Source organism: Manis javanica, chromosome 6, assembly GCF_040802235.1.
Source record: "Manis javanica isolate MJ-LG chromosome 6, MJ_LKY, whole genome shotgun sequence".
NCBI lineage: Eukaryota > Metazoa > Chordata > Mammalia > Pholidota > Manidae > Manis > Manis javanica.
This window is the reverse complement of record NC_133161.1, coordinates 76,714,694-76,731,817: the sequence shown is the minus strand read 5'-3', so window position 1 is coordinate 76,731,817 and position 17,124 is coordinate 76,714,694. Positions and strand designations below refer to the sequence as shown.

The following is a 17,124-nucleotide window of genomic DNA, read 5'->3' as shown; positions in this document are numbered from 1 at the left end:
CTTTATTCTCAAAAACTGATCAGCTAGAGGGAAGAAAGTGAAATACTAACTCAAAAAGCGTTCTAATGTGTAAATTGCTTTTCTTAAATACAAAATTTCCTATCATTTCCCAGGATTATATGTACATTTCAACTCGTGTTTCACACAGGGGGTTTATTATGAGAGTTTTTTGTTTGTTTTTATACTCATTTTGCCAAGTCTCTTAATGTGTGATTTCCATGAATTTAAATAGCAGTTATTTATAGCTCCTGATATAATAAATGACTGATTCAAATAACTATTATATTAACTCAGTGTTTACTATGTGCCAGAATACAGTTCCAGTCTTTCATATATTCATTTAATTCTTACAACTACCCTATGAATATAGGTATTATTATTACTAATCCCATTTTACAGACAGAGATAGAGGAAAACAGCTATTAAACCACTTTCTCCAGAAAAAAATTACATAAGACACAGGCTCTTTATGTAATTGGGGCTGATTAGACTTTGGACTTTATATATTTAGGACACTAAATATAATTTCCACATTGGTCTGAGAAAAAAATGAGATGAATCTATTACGTGAATCATTATTCTAAATCATACATAGCCAAATTGAATTGTCTTTTTTTATGTTCCACTGATGGAGATCATAAAGCATCTTCCCAGTTGCAGGGAGACTCATTCATTCATTCATATATTCATCAAATGAGTGAGCTCTTCCTGTGTGTTGAAGGCACTAAACATCCTTCAGTAAATAAAGGAGACAAAGATCTCTACATTCAGGGTGCTTACATTCTAACGGGAGGAAGACAAATAATAAATATAATACCTAACAAAGCAAAGTTAAAATAAGGTGATAAGCACCATGGAAACAAAAATGAAAAGGTCAGAGGAAAGGAATATGTATCCCTAAGGCTGGGCAAGGGTGGGTTGCAATGTAAATAGGGTGGTGGGTGTGGATCTCACTGAGAAGGTTCAGAACAATTTTAAACTAAGTTTTCTCCAGAAAGTAACATATAATATTAATCTGTATATCTTAGGTGCTTTTAGTTTTCAACACTATTGTTTATCTCATTAGATAAATATGTAACTCAATTGAAATTGGACAGAAATTGTTACCTCATAACAGTAAGATTAAAGAATTGGTATAGTTTTCCCTTAAAGCAATTTTTCAGCAGTTGAGTAATGAGTTGAAACATTATAGAGTAAAAGATTCTTAAAGTCAGAAGGGGTTTTAGTTCATGAAATAATTTGTAGTACTGGTTGAAACTGAACTTTATAATTTAGGAGAATAGGACTATTTTTTTACCAATTCTGTGGGAAATTAGCAAATATCATGTGTTTGTGTGTGTATGTGTATATACTTACATGCACATTTAAGTGTCAGATGAATATCTATGTTTCTAAGTGTATCTGTTTATAAAGGACATATATGTAATTATGATTATTTGTTCATTTGTTAAAACTAACATTTTCCTGATTATTATGAAAATATAGATAACATAGTTACTATAAGGAAATTGGCCAAAGATGTATAGACTGTCTCAAATTAACATATCCAAGATGGGATCTCAATTTTCTCCAAAAATTCTGCTCTTCTTCAACCACCATTTCCCAGTCGCCCAAATAATAATTGTAGATTCCTCCCTCTATCTCACACCTCATATCCATTCATCAGTATGGCTTGTGTCTACCTTCAAATCAAGTGTAGAATCCACATCTCCACCACTGCAACCTACCCAGGCCACCATGACCATGCCAGTTGCCTAGTTCCCCATCCTCTTCTTTTGTCTTCCTGCTCCCACTCTTGATAATTTACTCCTAAACTGTCACACATTCCGTTCTCCAAAAACTCCACAGCCGAAGTGGGCTTTATTAGCATGTCAAAGTATATAATTTTCTAAAAGCTAGAACCCTAACTTTCATACATATGTAGAATATGAACACATCAAAGATTTTTACCAATCATTGAAAGAACCAGAAGGATTTCAAAGCTGGTTCAGAATATAATTAGAGAACTATGGTATATGGGGAAGGCAACTGAAATAAGTTTACTGATTTAGAAACAAACTGGTTAATGTCCTACAGGCAATGAAACTGTAGCCTTTGGAGTTCTTTTCTACCAGTAGGAAATTATTTGCATGCCTAATGGGCAAAAATCTACAAGTTAACACATAATTTCATGGAGTCTAGGTCCTAAACAAAAGCAAAGAGATTGTCTAAGTATGCTCCCTCAGAGAATGAAATAATCCTAGAAAGGGCCTATTGGACGTATCTCCCACTTAATAATGAAAGCGCACATACCCATCCATTGGCCTTGTTTCCAAGTGCATGAAAATTTTTCTCAAGCATAAATCAGGTTCTACCTGTCTCCTTTTAAAAACTTTTCTCCTTAGAATACAATACAAATTTCCTATCATGGACTGCACAGTCTATATAATCTGGCCCTTAACTATCATTTTGACAGCATCTCTTTCTACTCACCTCTATCATGATCCTGCCACACTGATTTTACTATTCTTCAAACAGGCCTTCCTCAGACCCTCTGCTCTTATTCTCCTCTGTTTGCTGCTTAGACCATATTTCCAGTGGCTTGTGCCTTCACATCTTTCAAGTCTCTGCGCAGATGCCCACACACACACACATACACACGCCTGCCACATCTCTCACATAACTTTGTAGTTTTTCTTCATAGTGCTTACCATGATATGATATGATGTAATAATATTTCTTTGTGTGAGTACCCACTCACAATTTCCTTTCTGATTAGAATATTAAGGAATTTTTGTGTACTATATATTCCAGGTATCTCTGATACTTTTAAGTGCCTAACAGGCACTCAATAAATATTTTTTAGATTAATGACAAAAGTACACATAAACACTAAATAGCATTGTCTCAAAGGGAAAATGTTGTTTTCCTAAATCATTTTTTCTTATTTCATAAGAGACAAAGTGATTCCAGAGACTAATAGTAAAGCAGCTATTATACACAGGACCAGGACATGGAAAGACTTCTCATTCTTTGGAGAGCACCCTGAGCTAGCACCTGGAGACCAAAGAGATGCACCATGAAATGGCAAAAGAATCAAGGTAGCCCTCAGAGGCTGGTATTATGAAAAAACCCAGACAGGCGGGCCTTTGTCCTCAGAAAGGGCTGCCTATGTATCAGTTGGTGATGGTTATCACAGAAGAGTGGGCATGGATTAAGGATAATTTGGGGGACAGACCACTTTAATTCACTGAGAGTATGCTTATTGCGAGGCACTGTACCAAGGACTTTAACTATGTTATCTCACTTAATCCATCAAAACCCTTTGAGGTGAGTAACATGATACCTATTTTGAAATAAGGAGACCACCGGTCCATGAGGTGAAAGTTACACAGAAGTGGCAGAGCCTGAAATTAGGACATGCACCAGTTTGAAGTCCATGCACTTTATACTGAGCTTTGCTGCTCCCTGTTATCATCCTCCACACACACAATGGGAGGTAGGTACTCAAACAGGGATGCTTTAATATGAGGTGGTCCACCTGCAGGTGGCAGAAACACAGACACATGGGCCAGGATTCAGAAGGAGAACTCAGTGAAGCAGGGTGATTAAAAGCAGCAGGGAAGAATTGTAGCCACCAAAGTGATTAGAGTCAGGAAAAATGGCCATCAGCTCTTAGAAAAACATGACAAGATCCCAATGAATACTTTTTGAGCACCTGCTCTCCATGGAATATCCTGCTGGACCTGGCAGGGCTACCAAGTAATAACTGTGACCTCTGGGTCTTTCAACCACAGTGGAGCTTTGCACTTGAAGAGCATGTCATTTAATATCTGCACTGCTTATGGTCAAGACATTACATCAGACATGAAAGATGATTTCCCTTTCACAACGAGCCCACCGTTTCCGGTAGGTAGCTCTGTATCAAGTGCATTATGACTTCCACACTGCAAATTCCAGAGGTTTTCATTCACACTCACTTACAGAAGGCAACTCCATGATAATAAAGGTTGCTAAGCCAACAGGGCCTGTGGAGGAGAGAAGTCAAGTCTCGATCTGGATTGACATTAGTTATTTCCCTCGCCTAGATGAATACGGTTTTGAAAATGAGAATAAAAAGGGGATTTATCTCTAACAAAAACTAACCAAAGAATTCTCTTTCATAAAGTACAGACTCTTCCTTGAAAATCAGTCCCTCTGCATAAATTTTTTGTTTTTAAACCAACTCAAAAATCATGAGGAACAAATGTGAGCCTAAGTTTGCCTTCTCTTAGCTGTTGAAAAAGACAGAAAATGACAGCACATGTACTAAGGGAATTACATAGAAAGTATTAACTACTGATGCATGGTTCATTTATTTTTAAATATCTATTTTGTTAACAAAGTGACTTTCTTATTTGGCTGTGAAAGTTAGGTCACTCTTCAGGTTCTGCTGTTTTCCTGAGGAAAACTGCCAATCCCCAGTCAGTGCTAGTTTGGTGAACTACACAATGACTGGCCACCTATGGGTTGCAGGGGAGATAACTAGAATCTTCACTTCCTCACATGTTGTGTTTGTTCACAGGCCACATTCATGTTAATTCTTTTCAGAGCACTTGTGTTGGGTAATGAAGGAAGATCAAGGGCTCCCTTTCATGACTACAAAGTTAATTACTGCAATCAGAGAGCATTTGCAATAGTGGTTCATACCAATGCTTATCAAGTCCTTAAAAGTATTCATTTGCTTGATTCCTGGACAAATATCCTAAAATAAAAGAGCCCACAAATGGACTTCAATTACCTTGCTGATTTATTTATCCCTTTTTTCCCCCAACTGAAGTTCACTGAGCTGTAGACAAGAAAGACAATGAGCTTGGTGGTGGATTAAAAATAGAGAAGTTGTCATGGGAAATGATCCATTTCCTTTCTCCTATAAATAGATAAAAGATTTTGGAAAGGTGTTCATTATAAAGAGAATATCTGATTTTATAGTTGCATGAGCAGATTTTGTTTCAATTCTGAGAATTAAAATTACATAAGGCCTGGAATTAAGATCTCTCCAGTCTGTTCATTCAGTTCTGAGTATATTTTTTATGTTTAATATGGTAACAACATGCTAAATTCTGAAAGGGGTACAAAAGGACAGACACCAGGAGACCCACACCCAGCCCTCAAGTTGCATAGGTAAATTATAATTAAAAACAATAAAATGAGGTATACTACTAGGTGGAACTATATTAAATATAATAAAATTCTGATTTTATAGAACAAATAAAATAGAAATGATCTAGAGAAGGGTCTCGATATAGGGCATGGGACAAAGAGACATAGATACTAGCCCTATTATTACTGATTAAGCAACTTCAGAGATGAATTTGGTCATTCACTCTATAGAGGCAATTTATTAAAGGAGAGAAAGCTGAGCTTTAGCATCAGCTATGACATGGCTGAAAATCATGAACCACAATTTCCTTGCTATGATATTGTAAGCAAGTTACTTAAGGCTTCTAAACTTTAGTTTTCAAAACAGAAAAATGGTAGTAATGATATAGGTGATCTGTCAGTGTTATTAGACATTCAAACAAGACAGGCTTCTTCCCCCAGAGCACACACATCAGAATCTAAGGCAGGTGCCACTGAGAGAACCATGGTCCTTTTCAAGTAGTAGAAATCAATCATGGAGCTCCTAAGAGAAAAGTGATAACACCCATAATAAATAAAGCTTTTAACACAAAGATGTTTTTGCCTAGAGAAATACATATTTCATTAATTTCCACTTAGAAAAACAAATAGACCTGTTGGAACAGTTTACTCTGCTGTTAGTCAAAGCTGACCAACCAATCCTTCCTGTGAGCACTTGCTGTTCTCTGTTTAACACGCAGGTTACCTGCTGGCCTCTCTAGCTTACTTTGCACCAAGGCGCTCAGTCTGCCTGAGGTAAACAATAATCCCTGGCCACCCCCAGAGGTGCCCACATCCTGACCCCCAGAACCCGTAAACATTGTACACGGGAAAAAGGGACTTTGCAGGTGTAATTAACAATCTGTGATGGGGGGGATAAGCCTGAATCATTCAGGTGGGTCCAATGCAATTTCAAGGGACCCCACAGGGTCAGAGAGGAGAAAGAAATGTGACAACTGTAATAAAGACTGGAGTGATATAGCCACAACCTAAGGAATTCTAGAAGCCTCTAGAAGCTGAAAGAGACAAGAAATGGATTTTCCCCTAGAGCTTCCAGAAAAGAACACAGCCCTGCTGACACCTAGACTTGAGGCCCTCACATGCATTTCAGACTCCTGACCTCCAGGACTGCATGAGGATTTTAAGCCACCACATTTGTGGTGATCTGTTACAGTGGCAATTGGAAAGCCATATGCCATTGATTCATTTCCATACTGTTGATGGCCCAGCTCTTTCATAAAGTCGAAGTGCATCCCTTGCTTTCAGCAAGCATACATTAATAACAATCACCACCACCACAAACATCACTGAGTTAGACATCTTACCCACACTACGTTATGAGGTAGCTTCCATTAAACCCATTTTACTGATATGAAAACTAAGACCAGGATTCCAGCCCGGGACTTCATGGTGCCAAAGCCCATCACCTTAACCACTGTGCTGTTCTTGATGTCCTGCCTCTGTTCCATCTTCTCTCTTACTCTTGGATCCCCATCACATAGAGGGAACACAGAAACAAGGTGCCTGTTTCTTAGATTTCTTCCAAGGGAGGTTTTTAAGGAACAAGACTTTGACTATAATCATGTCTAAACAATCAAGCTATTCTTAAGGAAATGTATACACAGAGAAAGAAAAGGAAGCAACAAGAGGAGAGAAATGAGTTGAGAGGGAAAGGGAGAGGAAAATTTTAAACTCTAAATCCAAATAAATGTAATGGTCTGCCCTCATACAGGGGCTTTGAAAGTTGAGAACATCATAAACAGGAAAAACTAAGACATTCATAGTGTAGGATTAAGAGTAAGCCAAAAAAGAAAAAAATCAGAAGATAAAAATAGACATGGCTTGTAGACAGAACCAACAGAAAGACCAGTCCAACTCAAGCAATACAGCTGAATTGGGAAAGGACAGGAAAATAAGTCAAGGTCAGTTTACAGAGAAGCTTAACCCCCAAGAGGAGTTTAGACCTGATTTGTCAGAGGCTGGAAAGCTGATGCTCATTCTTGAGATGAAAAAGAAGAGGGTTCTTTTTCTCTCTTTTTTCCCATATGATCAATCATCCTAAAATTTGAGTCCAGAATTAATCTTAAAAGTGAGATAATTTAAGAAATGTTTACATTAACTTCATAACTATTGCTGATGTTTAAGTTCACAATTTAGAGTTAATAAGTATTATTTAATTTGAAACAAATTTCCTACTGCAAAATTGAAATCCCTGTGCAAGCTTGCTTTCACAGACTATACCTAATGTAGTACATGATATTTATTCAGCCCTAAGAGGCAATAACTCCCTCCATGGAATTACAAAACCCTTATAAAACACTAGCTTTTATCTCTGGTTTAGAAAATGTCTGGGGACAGAAAAGCAAGGGACAAACTTTGCTGACCACTTCATGTCTCTCACTAATCCTCACAATTCTGTAGGCTTATGTCATTATCCTCATTTCACAGATTAAGAAACTGAGGCTCAGAGGGTTTCAGTAACTTGACCAATATTTTAATATGAAATGGAAAAAAGGAGTCTGAGCTAAGAATATGTCTATTCAGAGGCAGAGAATTAACCTAAAACAGACATGTTAGCTATAATTTCTTGTACTCCATCCATTTCCTATAATAGCAAGTATTTTGATGACTTGGAAGAAACAACTGAACTAAGAGATTTAGCAACGCTTCCCTGGCCCCTCCTCCCTGAACCAAGTATGAACATATATCTATGACAAAGAACCATTGGGCCTACCCCAAAATCTACTGTTGGCAGTTTCAGAGCAAAGTATCCCTCAAACCACCTGTCAAAGAAAACTAAAAGTAAGCCCCCTCCTCTTCCACACAGCTCTTTGACTTGGCACGGTAGCTCCTTGCCTGAAACATACGAGGAGTTGATTTTTTTCTTTAATTTTAAAATACCTGGAGCCCTAAAGCACAAATGCACATTTTCAAGTACAATTTTTTAATTCAAAAGCTAGAAAAAATGGTGAATGCTTGCTGAAGTGTTAATTAATACCTGATTAAGACAAAGAACAAGAGTGGTTCCCACTCAAACTCAAAAGGCCGTTGGGAACACATCTCCACAGCAGGAACACAGTGGCCGTGTTTATGGTTTCCTCATCTCCACAGGGTCAGAGAGATTCATTTTGTATTCCATGCATATGACGTTCAGAAAACTCAGTCCCCCTATAGGTATGTTTCTTTACTAGGAAACTGTTCAGTTATGTAAATGTGTTGAGGCTATTACCCAGAGAGGGTACACTAATGAATTCTTTACAAGCCTCTGAAGATCTTAAATCACATACACAAAACCTGAGATTTCAAAGTCGTAAGTCAAAGTTTGACCGTAAAAGAGAAATACAGGGGGGAAATGCCATTAGACTGCTTCAGGAAAGTGACCCTTATTAATTAGGTTGTGACCTGCTTATTAATTAGGAGAGACTGAGATTCAGAAGGAAAATTCACTCAAATTACATCAACTACCTTAAAAAAATAAATGGAATTTTCTCTCAATTCAGTTGATCAGTGGAAACTACAACCTACCAGCTTATGTAGGATAATTAGAGACAATACCTATTTCATCTTAAGTCTCCAGTTATCAACCTATATGTGGGCATCACAGGTCCAGCCTGAACCTGACTCTGAACGGTTCATTGGACTGTTTGTTCTAGTGGTGTAATAACATCTAGGACTCTTAATGGCTATTCCTAAAACACCATCTCCCTCCTTAACATCATTGTGTCCCCAGTGAATGACAGAACACCTCAACAGGGGTCAAATTTAAAATTGGTCCTGAGAAACAAATGAGTTTATTAAAAAGCACAGAGTACCTACAGGTGGTGGTATTTACAGAGCGTTTGTATTTTCTTCTTTTATTTTCCTTTGTTTTCCAAATTTTGAACATGTCTTACTTCCTTCAAAAAAAGTTATATTTTCATAGGAAAGTAAATTTTACAGTCTATCCCATGCTGAAGTAGACAAGACAACAGATTTCAGTATGAGGTCCAGTTCAGCCAAAATTTAACAAAATAGTTATGGAGGAATTTGGCCAAGAAAAAATTACAATGTAGAGAAAAAACTTATGTCATGAGAACTAGCATTTCCCAAGAAGTAAGGGGGGAGGAAAAAAAAACATATTATTAACAACATCCCTGTTTAGACGCAAGAAAACCTTGACCTCATTCAATGTTAATTTTTTATTTTTAGAGGCCTCAATGAATGTCCAATTCTGCAAAGATCTCTGTTTGATGGGTGATTAGGAGCGCAGGTTTCCCAGTGTGCTGTTTATGATCTTGGTGAATTTATCACAGTCCTGAGACCAGCAGTGCCCCAGGATATTTCCCACACATTGAGAGCAGGTCCATCTCTAAGTGGGATTTTCTTTAACCAAGTTCATGAAACTGATGTCTAAAAGTCAGAAGGCTATTTTACTAACATGCATGAAGAAACAATGATCTTGGAGACAGGAGTACATGAGTACCTAATTCTACATAACCTGCCCAGATGCTGCCTTTGGAGAGACCTGATCAGGAAGACAATTCATAATCAGAAAATAATCTGAGCAGGATGAAATCAAAACTAAAAGAGTTCAAACTAAAAGGAATTCATTAAAAGGAAGTTTTCCAGCTGCTCTGTAGAACCTCTTTCTGCTGAAGTGGTTAATGTGGGAGATTTCTGTTCTGATCTTCAAGTGTGAAGTGAAACTAGAGCCCACAATCTTATTTTCAAATTCTCAGGAGAAGCCTCCTGTTGGTCCCCAACTACGAACCGCAACTTTAATTTTTCACTCTAATTTGCACTGTGTTTTAATTAACAACCCTGAAACTGCCTTGGAAAGTGATTTCTACCTTTCTCAGCCTGAGCAAAAATTGCCTCACACTATTCAGTGAAGCCAGACAGTTATCTTATTTATGTCCCAATATCTTGACACAGAACACAGTGAAGGAAGCTAGAAAGTAGAGCACAGTCCAATACTGGGATCATTTTCTTGATGTCATCCAGCGAGTCCTGGACATTCTGTAATAATGCAGTACAACTGCGGTCACTCAAGGGAAATTATTGTTTCTGCTCTCTTATGTCCTTCTTGGTGGCTAGAAAAAAATAAACACAAATGTTCTGAGATATATCAACTCAAAAGCACTTGATTTACATTAATAACAGTACCACTTATCCTCTACTAATTTAGAATATATGATTTCAACTTGAGAACTTGAGAATAACTGAGGTTAGTCATAAATGCAAAGAACTGCGTTTAAACTTAAATGTCCTACACTTTGGCATTTGCATACTCCCAGACACAATCCAAATTAGGAAGGTTTTACTACTATTCACACCATAATTACATTGTTACCCAGAATTAAAATGGAAAACACAGGTTTTCAGTAAAATTGTTTTTCATCACAAGAAACTGATAACTAGTAAGAAACTAAATATAATCAGTTAAACATGTCCAATTTAAATGTATTTCACTATATTCTTGTTACTGTATATGATACACAAATAGTAACTAGAACTTATAACAACCCAAAAAACAATTTGCTAATCTATTGGGTAAAAGAAATTGCTATAATTTAGAAGCGATTCATGAGAATGAGTTTAAGAGCCTCTGAGCATAGAATCCAGAGATTAAAATTTGAAGCTAAATTCATTTGGATAAAATAAGACAAATTCCAACTGGTAGATTCTGATAATGAAAAAAAGTTGAGGAAATCTCTCTGGTGGTCCTAGATGTCAAGGCAATTTAAGTTTAGTTTTATTGCATGCCATTGCTCAGACTGTGTCTCCTTTCTTTTCTACATGAGATTCAATTTAATTTAAAAACAAAGAAAACATAATTCATCTTGAATCACCCATAACCTGCCCAGCTACTTTATCTTCTTGCACTGTTTACTAAATCCTATTTATTCAAACTGGGAAAGACAGCCAACCATAACTACTCCAATTTATTAACTGACCTTCAAAATCTTGGGCTCAAAAGGAAAACTTTTAGGGGAAACAAAAATCTATACATCTATAAATATTACACAATTTTTAAGAATGGTCATTTATTTTGAGGGCATATTGGCTGAAGCTGAGGCAGAGTGGGCTTTGCTGAATTAAAAAGAATTATGCATTTTATACAGAGTTGACACATCGCATAGTTGTACAGACTTTCCTATCCATATGATCGTCACATGGGCCCTGCACAATGATACGGTGAGGTAAGCATGATGGCATCAGGCCTCACTTTGGTACACAGAGGAGGACACTGAGGAGCAGAGAGGGCGGGACCTCGCCCAAGGTCATGCAGGTAGGAAGCACTTGGCAGAGCCAGGACTAGACCTACGTTTTCTAGAAAAGTCATTCTTACAGTCTTTATTCTAAAAACGTAGAAGATACCCTACTGGAGTGCAAGTAAGTGTGAGGCCATATAACAGAAAAGGAAAAGGAGACAAATTTCTAAATTATCTTCACTCCTTCCTGGGACAGCTACAGCTCATCTAACTGGCTGGCGAGGCCCACTGCTTCCTCTCCTGCTGCACCCTGTTGTGTATACCCTTCTGGGGACACAGCACAATGTACCCAGGTGGAACAGGACTGTCCGTAAGTCAGACTTTTATAAGTAGCCACATATCCCTGCTAGATGCCCCCCAACAAGCAAGCTCTCAAGGCCTATTCAGAAACAGAGAACACAGGGTTATCACATTGTTGAAAATCTAAGATTCCACCACAGTCCTTAAAGATATAGGATTCATATTCCAATGAGATTCTGAACCCTGAGCTGAAGCTCAGCTTTAGACTCCCTGAAGGATTCAATTATCATTCTCCTTTTGCTGATATTCTTGGCAAGAATAAACAGAATACTCTTTATCTTCATCTTACCCACTTTCTTTTTTGAATTTTTGTTTCTCTTTTTTTTAACATAGCATTTGGCCCTGGGAGACACTTCAGTACCAGGTAACACTTGAGTAACAATTCTAGCACCTGAACACAATTCCCTAAACCAAGGAAAGTGATACAATGCCAGGTTCAACAGTGAGTCTATTGTGTCAAAAAGTAACTGACAGTTGGGACATTAGAGTTACTCTTCAGGAGGAAAGAAAAATCAGGCACAACAAACATAAAAGAGAACACTCTCCTAGGAAATGATTTCCCACAAGCTGTATAAACTTTCTTGAGCTGAACAAACAATCTCAGAGACGAACTTGTTTTCATGTTTTGGGGACACATCTAATGACTACCTGTGGTTTTTCCCACTGAAGACCTTGACAATGAGACAAAATATGTTTTTCATCTTTCCCAGCTGTATGTCTTAAAAAGGTATCTCTGGAATCTGAGCCTTTCCTATGTCAATGATTTTGTAAAATTTAATTTAGTTTTTTAAATTATCAGCTCTAACTCTATGTCAAAGCACAAATCCTCAAGTCATTCCCCGAAAATTCCACCTAGAGATGGGCAAAGCTTTTGTTTGTTAAGGATTACTTCACAATACCCTACTCACCAATGTCTCTTAATATTCCACTCCCTCAAAGAGGTGGGATTATCTGCCCTGTATTAAGTTGCAGTGTGACAGTTTCATGGGGTTTCAACATATTTGGAGTTTCTCTGAGAGAATGATCTTGAAATTCAGTCCTAGATAATGAAGCAAAGAGACTGAATACACAGAGGAGAGACAAATGTGACGAAGAGTCCTAGAAGAAGCTTGCATCCAAAGGTCATCGAAACAAAACAGAAGAATATGTCAGTAATCAAGGAAGACCTTGGCCCTAAATCTACATGGATGTGTAACTGGGAAAGGTCCTGCCACTGGGGAGATCCAAGTTTAGGCAGTTAGCTGAAATTTGCTCAGCTTGGCTAAATAATCAGCCTACAAAGATTATTTCCAAATGTCTCACTTCTTCCCACTTTTTTCATATGCCTTTTCCAAAATTTCTGGTCTCTTCTCACACATAAAGTATGTGAGTTGTCTTACTTCAAACTGTAACTTTCATTTGGAACAGGGAGCCACTTGCCCCTTGGAGATAAAATGATGGTTTAATAAAAGCCACAATTAAGAAAGGCAAGACCTTCCACCTGTTTCACACCTTTGCTGCCAGGAGTGAAATGTCATTTGCAGCCTATGTAATGCCTGTATCCTGTATTTCAACTGCCAAAAGAACATGAGGGAAATTTCCACTTTGTTCTCTAGGAAAGGACATTCATTCATTCAATCCAATTCATCTTTGACTAAACTTGAATTCAGCCAAGTGGAATGATTCATCAGAAAACACATGGAAAGTTGATGGCATAGTCAAAAAATCACAGTTCCATTGAATGTTTTCCACAGAAACACACCGCTTCACCATTGATCCCTTTAACTGAAGCAGAAAATGGAATAGAAAAAGTAAAATGTGTTAATGCCTTTTAATACGGTCCTTTCTAGTCTTAACCTGCCCTAGAAGGCACAAAACATGTATGTTCAAAGGCCTTTAAAATAAACTGAAGCTTTGAGACCTTTACAAAATGCAACCCCCCCCAAAAAAAAAAAAACAAGCACTAAAATTTACCTGATTTGCTCTTATTTAAAAAGTTTTATTCCATTATTTTTGCCCTTCCTTTTGATCCTAAGTCATCTCTCCAACTCAGGTAAAGATTACAGATATTATGTATTGTCTTACTCTATCAATTCAGACCCTGTCCATATTTCACAGGGAGCCTTATTTAAATACAACAAAATTTAGTACAACAAAATATTTTCATATAGCCTATTAATAAAAAGTACAAGTGTTTTTCTCATTTCTTCTTAGTTATCAAAACATATTTTAAAGCTAAACTTTTTTTTTACAGTTGTAGAGAAAAAAAGTGGAATAAATTATTCTTCAGTTTTGATTAGGTCTTTTTTGGGTTGACTAGAGCAGTTTTATAATTAATTTCTAAGAACACATTTATAATTATCCATGATACCAATACTGCTTTTGGTCCATATCACAATAGTTCTTTAAAGATTCAGAACATTTGGGTTACAAGAAATCATCCTTTCTGATGTATTTTTACTATACCAGAACATATTAAACAGCAACCTTTAATACTATTCACAGACATGCCTCCAAAGGGGAACATCAAACATTTGGTAGTTTGCAATACAGTAAAGAATGGTGATTTACTCAATTTTAATCAACTCAGTATTAATTTCATGAATTTTCCACCTAAAGGATTATCATAGCTATAACTCTTACCATGAACAAATTTTGCTTTTGAAAGCTGATAATTAATTCTTACACCTTGGAAGACTGAAAAGCCTAGACTTTTGAATACATTTACATGGAAATAAACATTCTTTTCTCCTGTTTCTTTGAAATTTCTTTAGAGATTACCTTTCCTCATTCAGTTCAGACTGTGTCAAACATTCATTAATACAGTTTCCTTTTCTCTATATTCTCAAAGGTTTGGGATTTAGAGAAATCTCAAGTGTGCAAACGTCTAGGAACTAAGGGCAAGCCAACCAATGTTCACTGAACTAATTCCTTTAAATCTTGAGAATGGTTTGAATATACTGTTAGGCTAAGTGAATATAGGCATCTACTTCCTAATCATGTACAGTTCCACCCTCCTTATTTCTATATATGCAGCATTTTTCAGAAATCAAAAAGATTTAATAAGGGAGCTTAAATATAACAGATTATATTTTGACATGCATATGGTGTCTGGTGGACAATGTTATAATATCAATGATGTCATAAACTATTCCAATTAAATATTCCCAGCAATTGCTCTCTTCATTCCTTCTTTCTTTCTTCTTTCTTTTAAATTGCCTTCCTTCTTCTTTCAGTGTCATTTATTTTTCAATCTTTGGACCATTTATTTTCCCATTAAAGTGAAACTCAAAAAATGGCTTTCATTACATCTCAGAGAAGTGAAGTGTTAGTCAATTGGCAACAACATATAGGTTCCTTCACTGGAGAATGGAGAGAGCCATCTCGGTTTCCCACCTTCAAGACAAATTCTTCACAATGGACAAGTAATTTGAAAGTCATTTTGTTGAAAGAGGAAGCCAAGGCTGAACTGGCAGCATGATCCAAGTCATCATGCACTGAGATGTGAGCAAGCAGAGCTCTAGAAGCTTAAGGAAAAAAAAAAACCCATGTTGACCCATGCACATATACTTATACTATCAAATCTGGCAATAAAAGAACATCAAAGTTTTCCCTTTGTTTTGCACTTGTCATTTTGAGAAGTACTTGTTTAGACAAAATGTTGAAAACATAAGAAAAAGGTAAAAAATGAAATAGGAATTATTTTGTCAAGTTTCTAATTTTTATTCTTGTGGCTGCCCAATAATCTTGTATCACCAAGCATCCAAAACATAAATGATATCTGATAGGTCTCATCTCTATTCTTCAGGCAAATTTGTCTATAAACCCCCATGAATTTCTATACGATTCTTAAAGACCATAAGGCAAAATTGTGCTGATGAAGTTAGAATATAAAACTGCAAGGTGAGTCTATAAAAGACTAAAGCAAACACAGAAGTGGCAAAATACCATAAATGCTGTCAGCCTTCAGCTCATCTGAAAGTAATCACCCAGTTGATAAAACTTAAACTTCACTTTTACAGATCTATGGACTATTTGAACAAAAATTTTAAGCATTATATTTCTAATTCTAAGAATAAAGTGAAAATTACTAAGAAACATCATTTACAGTGAATTCATCAAAAGGTTAGACCATTTTCATCTGACATCCTTATATTTTAGAACATTCTTTCAAGATAAAGGTACAATGTAGGGCTAGAAATATTCGTTGAAGTTTAAAGTAAGGGGAAAAAAGACCCTTCTTTTTCATAACTCCTTGTTATCTCCATCAACAAAATTACATATAAAATTTCCTCTGCAATTTGTAAGCTATCAAGCAAGATGCAAGGAAGAGTGTAACACAGACCACGATGTCAAAGGTAAGGAAGATGGACACATCACAGGTCACATGTGTTGAATGGCCATTACAGACAGTAAGAGTTCAGAAGAGGGGTGATAACTTCAAGAATGTTCGGTTCCAAGAAGGGTTTTATGGAGGACTGTATTCTAAGTGCAAATGCTCAAACAGAAGATTCTGCAAATCAAGTTCATGACACTAACGAAAACGAAGAACCAAAGGAGAGCAAGGCTCACCTGGGGGCGTATGGACCTGCTCATCAAGTGTACCGTGAAATGAGGGGGCAGATTCTGGTTACCCTAGTACTCTGGGCATATGCTCTTGAAGTGGGGACAGTTACCATCAGTCAATATTGGCAATATGGGCTGACTTTTACAATTATCTTCTTAAATTATCAAATAATAGCAATATTAAAAGAAAAACATTTTGTAAATCACAGTTTCACCACCTTTATAGGACAAGTTCTTTCATTACTTTGTATTCCCTTCCAGGGATTTGTCCATATGGCTGAATATTTTTACCTAGAAGTTGTCATACAACTTTGTACTCAGATTTGTTCACTGAACATTATAACATCGAACACAACTTCGCTGCATTTTAAAATGTTCTTTGAGGAAATACACTTCCCTAGAAGACAGAATTAGACCTATAACAACCACTTAGGAGATTAAAAACAGACACTGAAAAGAATTTCGCCTTAGCAAGAGTAGCTAAAAACAGATATAATTTCTTGATGAGTTTTTAAAAATACACTTCTCTAGAAAGTCCTTAAGCATATGGTACATGTTCTATGTCTTGAATTTTCTAGAGCACCACTGATAACAAATATGTTGTTCTGTTTTCCCCTCCCTTCTACTTCTCCCCCATCTGTACATTCAGACTTGTCAGATTTCCATAATTTATCTTTATTTTATTCTGCATGTTTAGCAAATTGTCTTGAATGTAAGTATTCCTCCACTTACTTGCAGTGTGAATTTAGGCAACTTGTTTAACCTCTCTAAGCGTTAGTTTTAGCCTCTATAAAGGGAGGGTATAACTTATAATTCCTCATAAGATTGCTATGATAAATTAAGGAGGGGTTCCATGAAAGGCAGTTTGTACTATGGTTAAGAACAC

At 36.7% G+C, this 17,124-nt stretch overlaps 1 protein-coding gene and 1 long non-coding RNA gene across 4 annotated transcripts in view; one reads left to right on the top strand and one right to left on the bottom strand.

Annotated features, from left to right (window-relative positions):
- GRM3 (glutamate metabotropic receptor 3) overlaps nucleotides 1–17,124 on the top strand; it is a 217,911-nt gene that overhangs the window by 55,837 nt on the left and 144,950 nt on the right. The window lies entirely within an intron of this gene.
- The window catches only part of LOC108402827 (uncharacterized), a 68,431-nt gene that overhangs the window by 25,159 nt on the left and 26,148 nt on the right, over nucleotides 1–17,124 (bottom strand). Inside the window, exon 3 of one of the 2 annotated variants that reach the window (XR_005056844.2) lies at nucleotides 9,830–10,211. The exons of the other annotated variant lie outside the window; for it this stretch is intronic. This is a non-coding gene — a long non-coding RNA (uncharacterized lncRNA). Of the gene's footprint in view, nucleotides 1–9,829; nucleotides 10,212–17,124 lie in introns of those variants that run through there. 2 annotated transcript variants of the gene reach the window in all.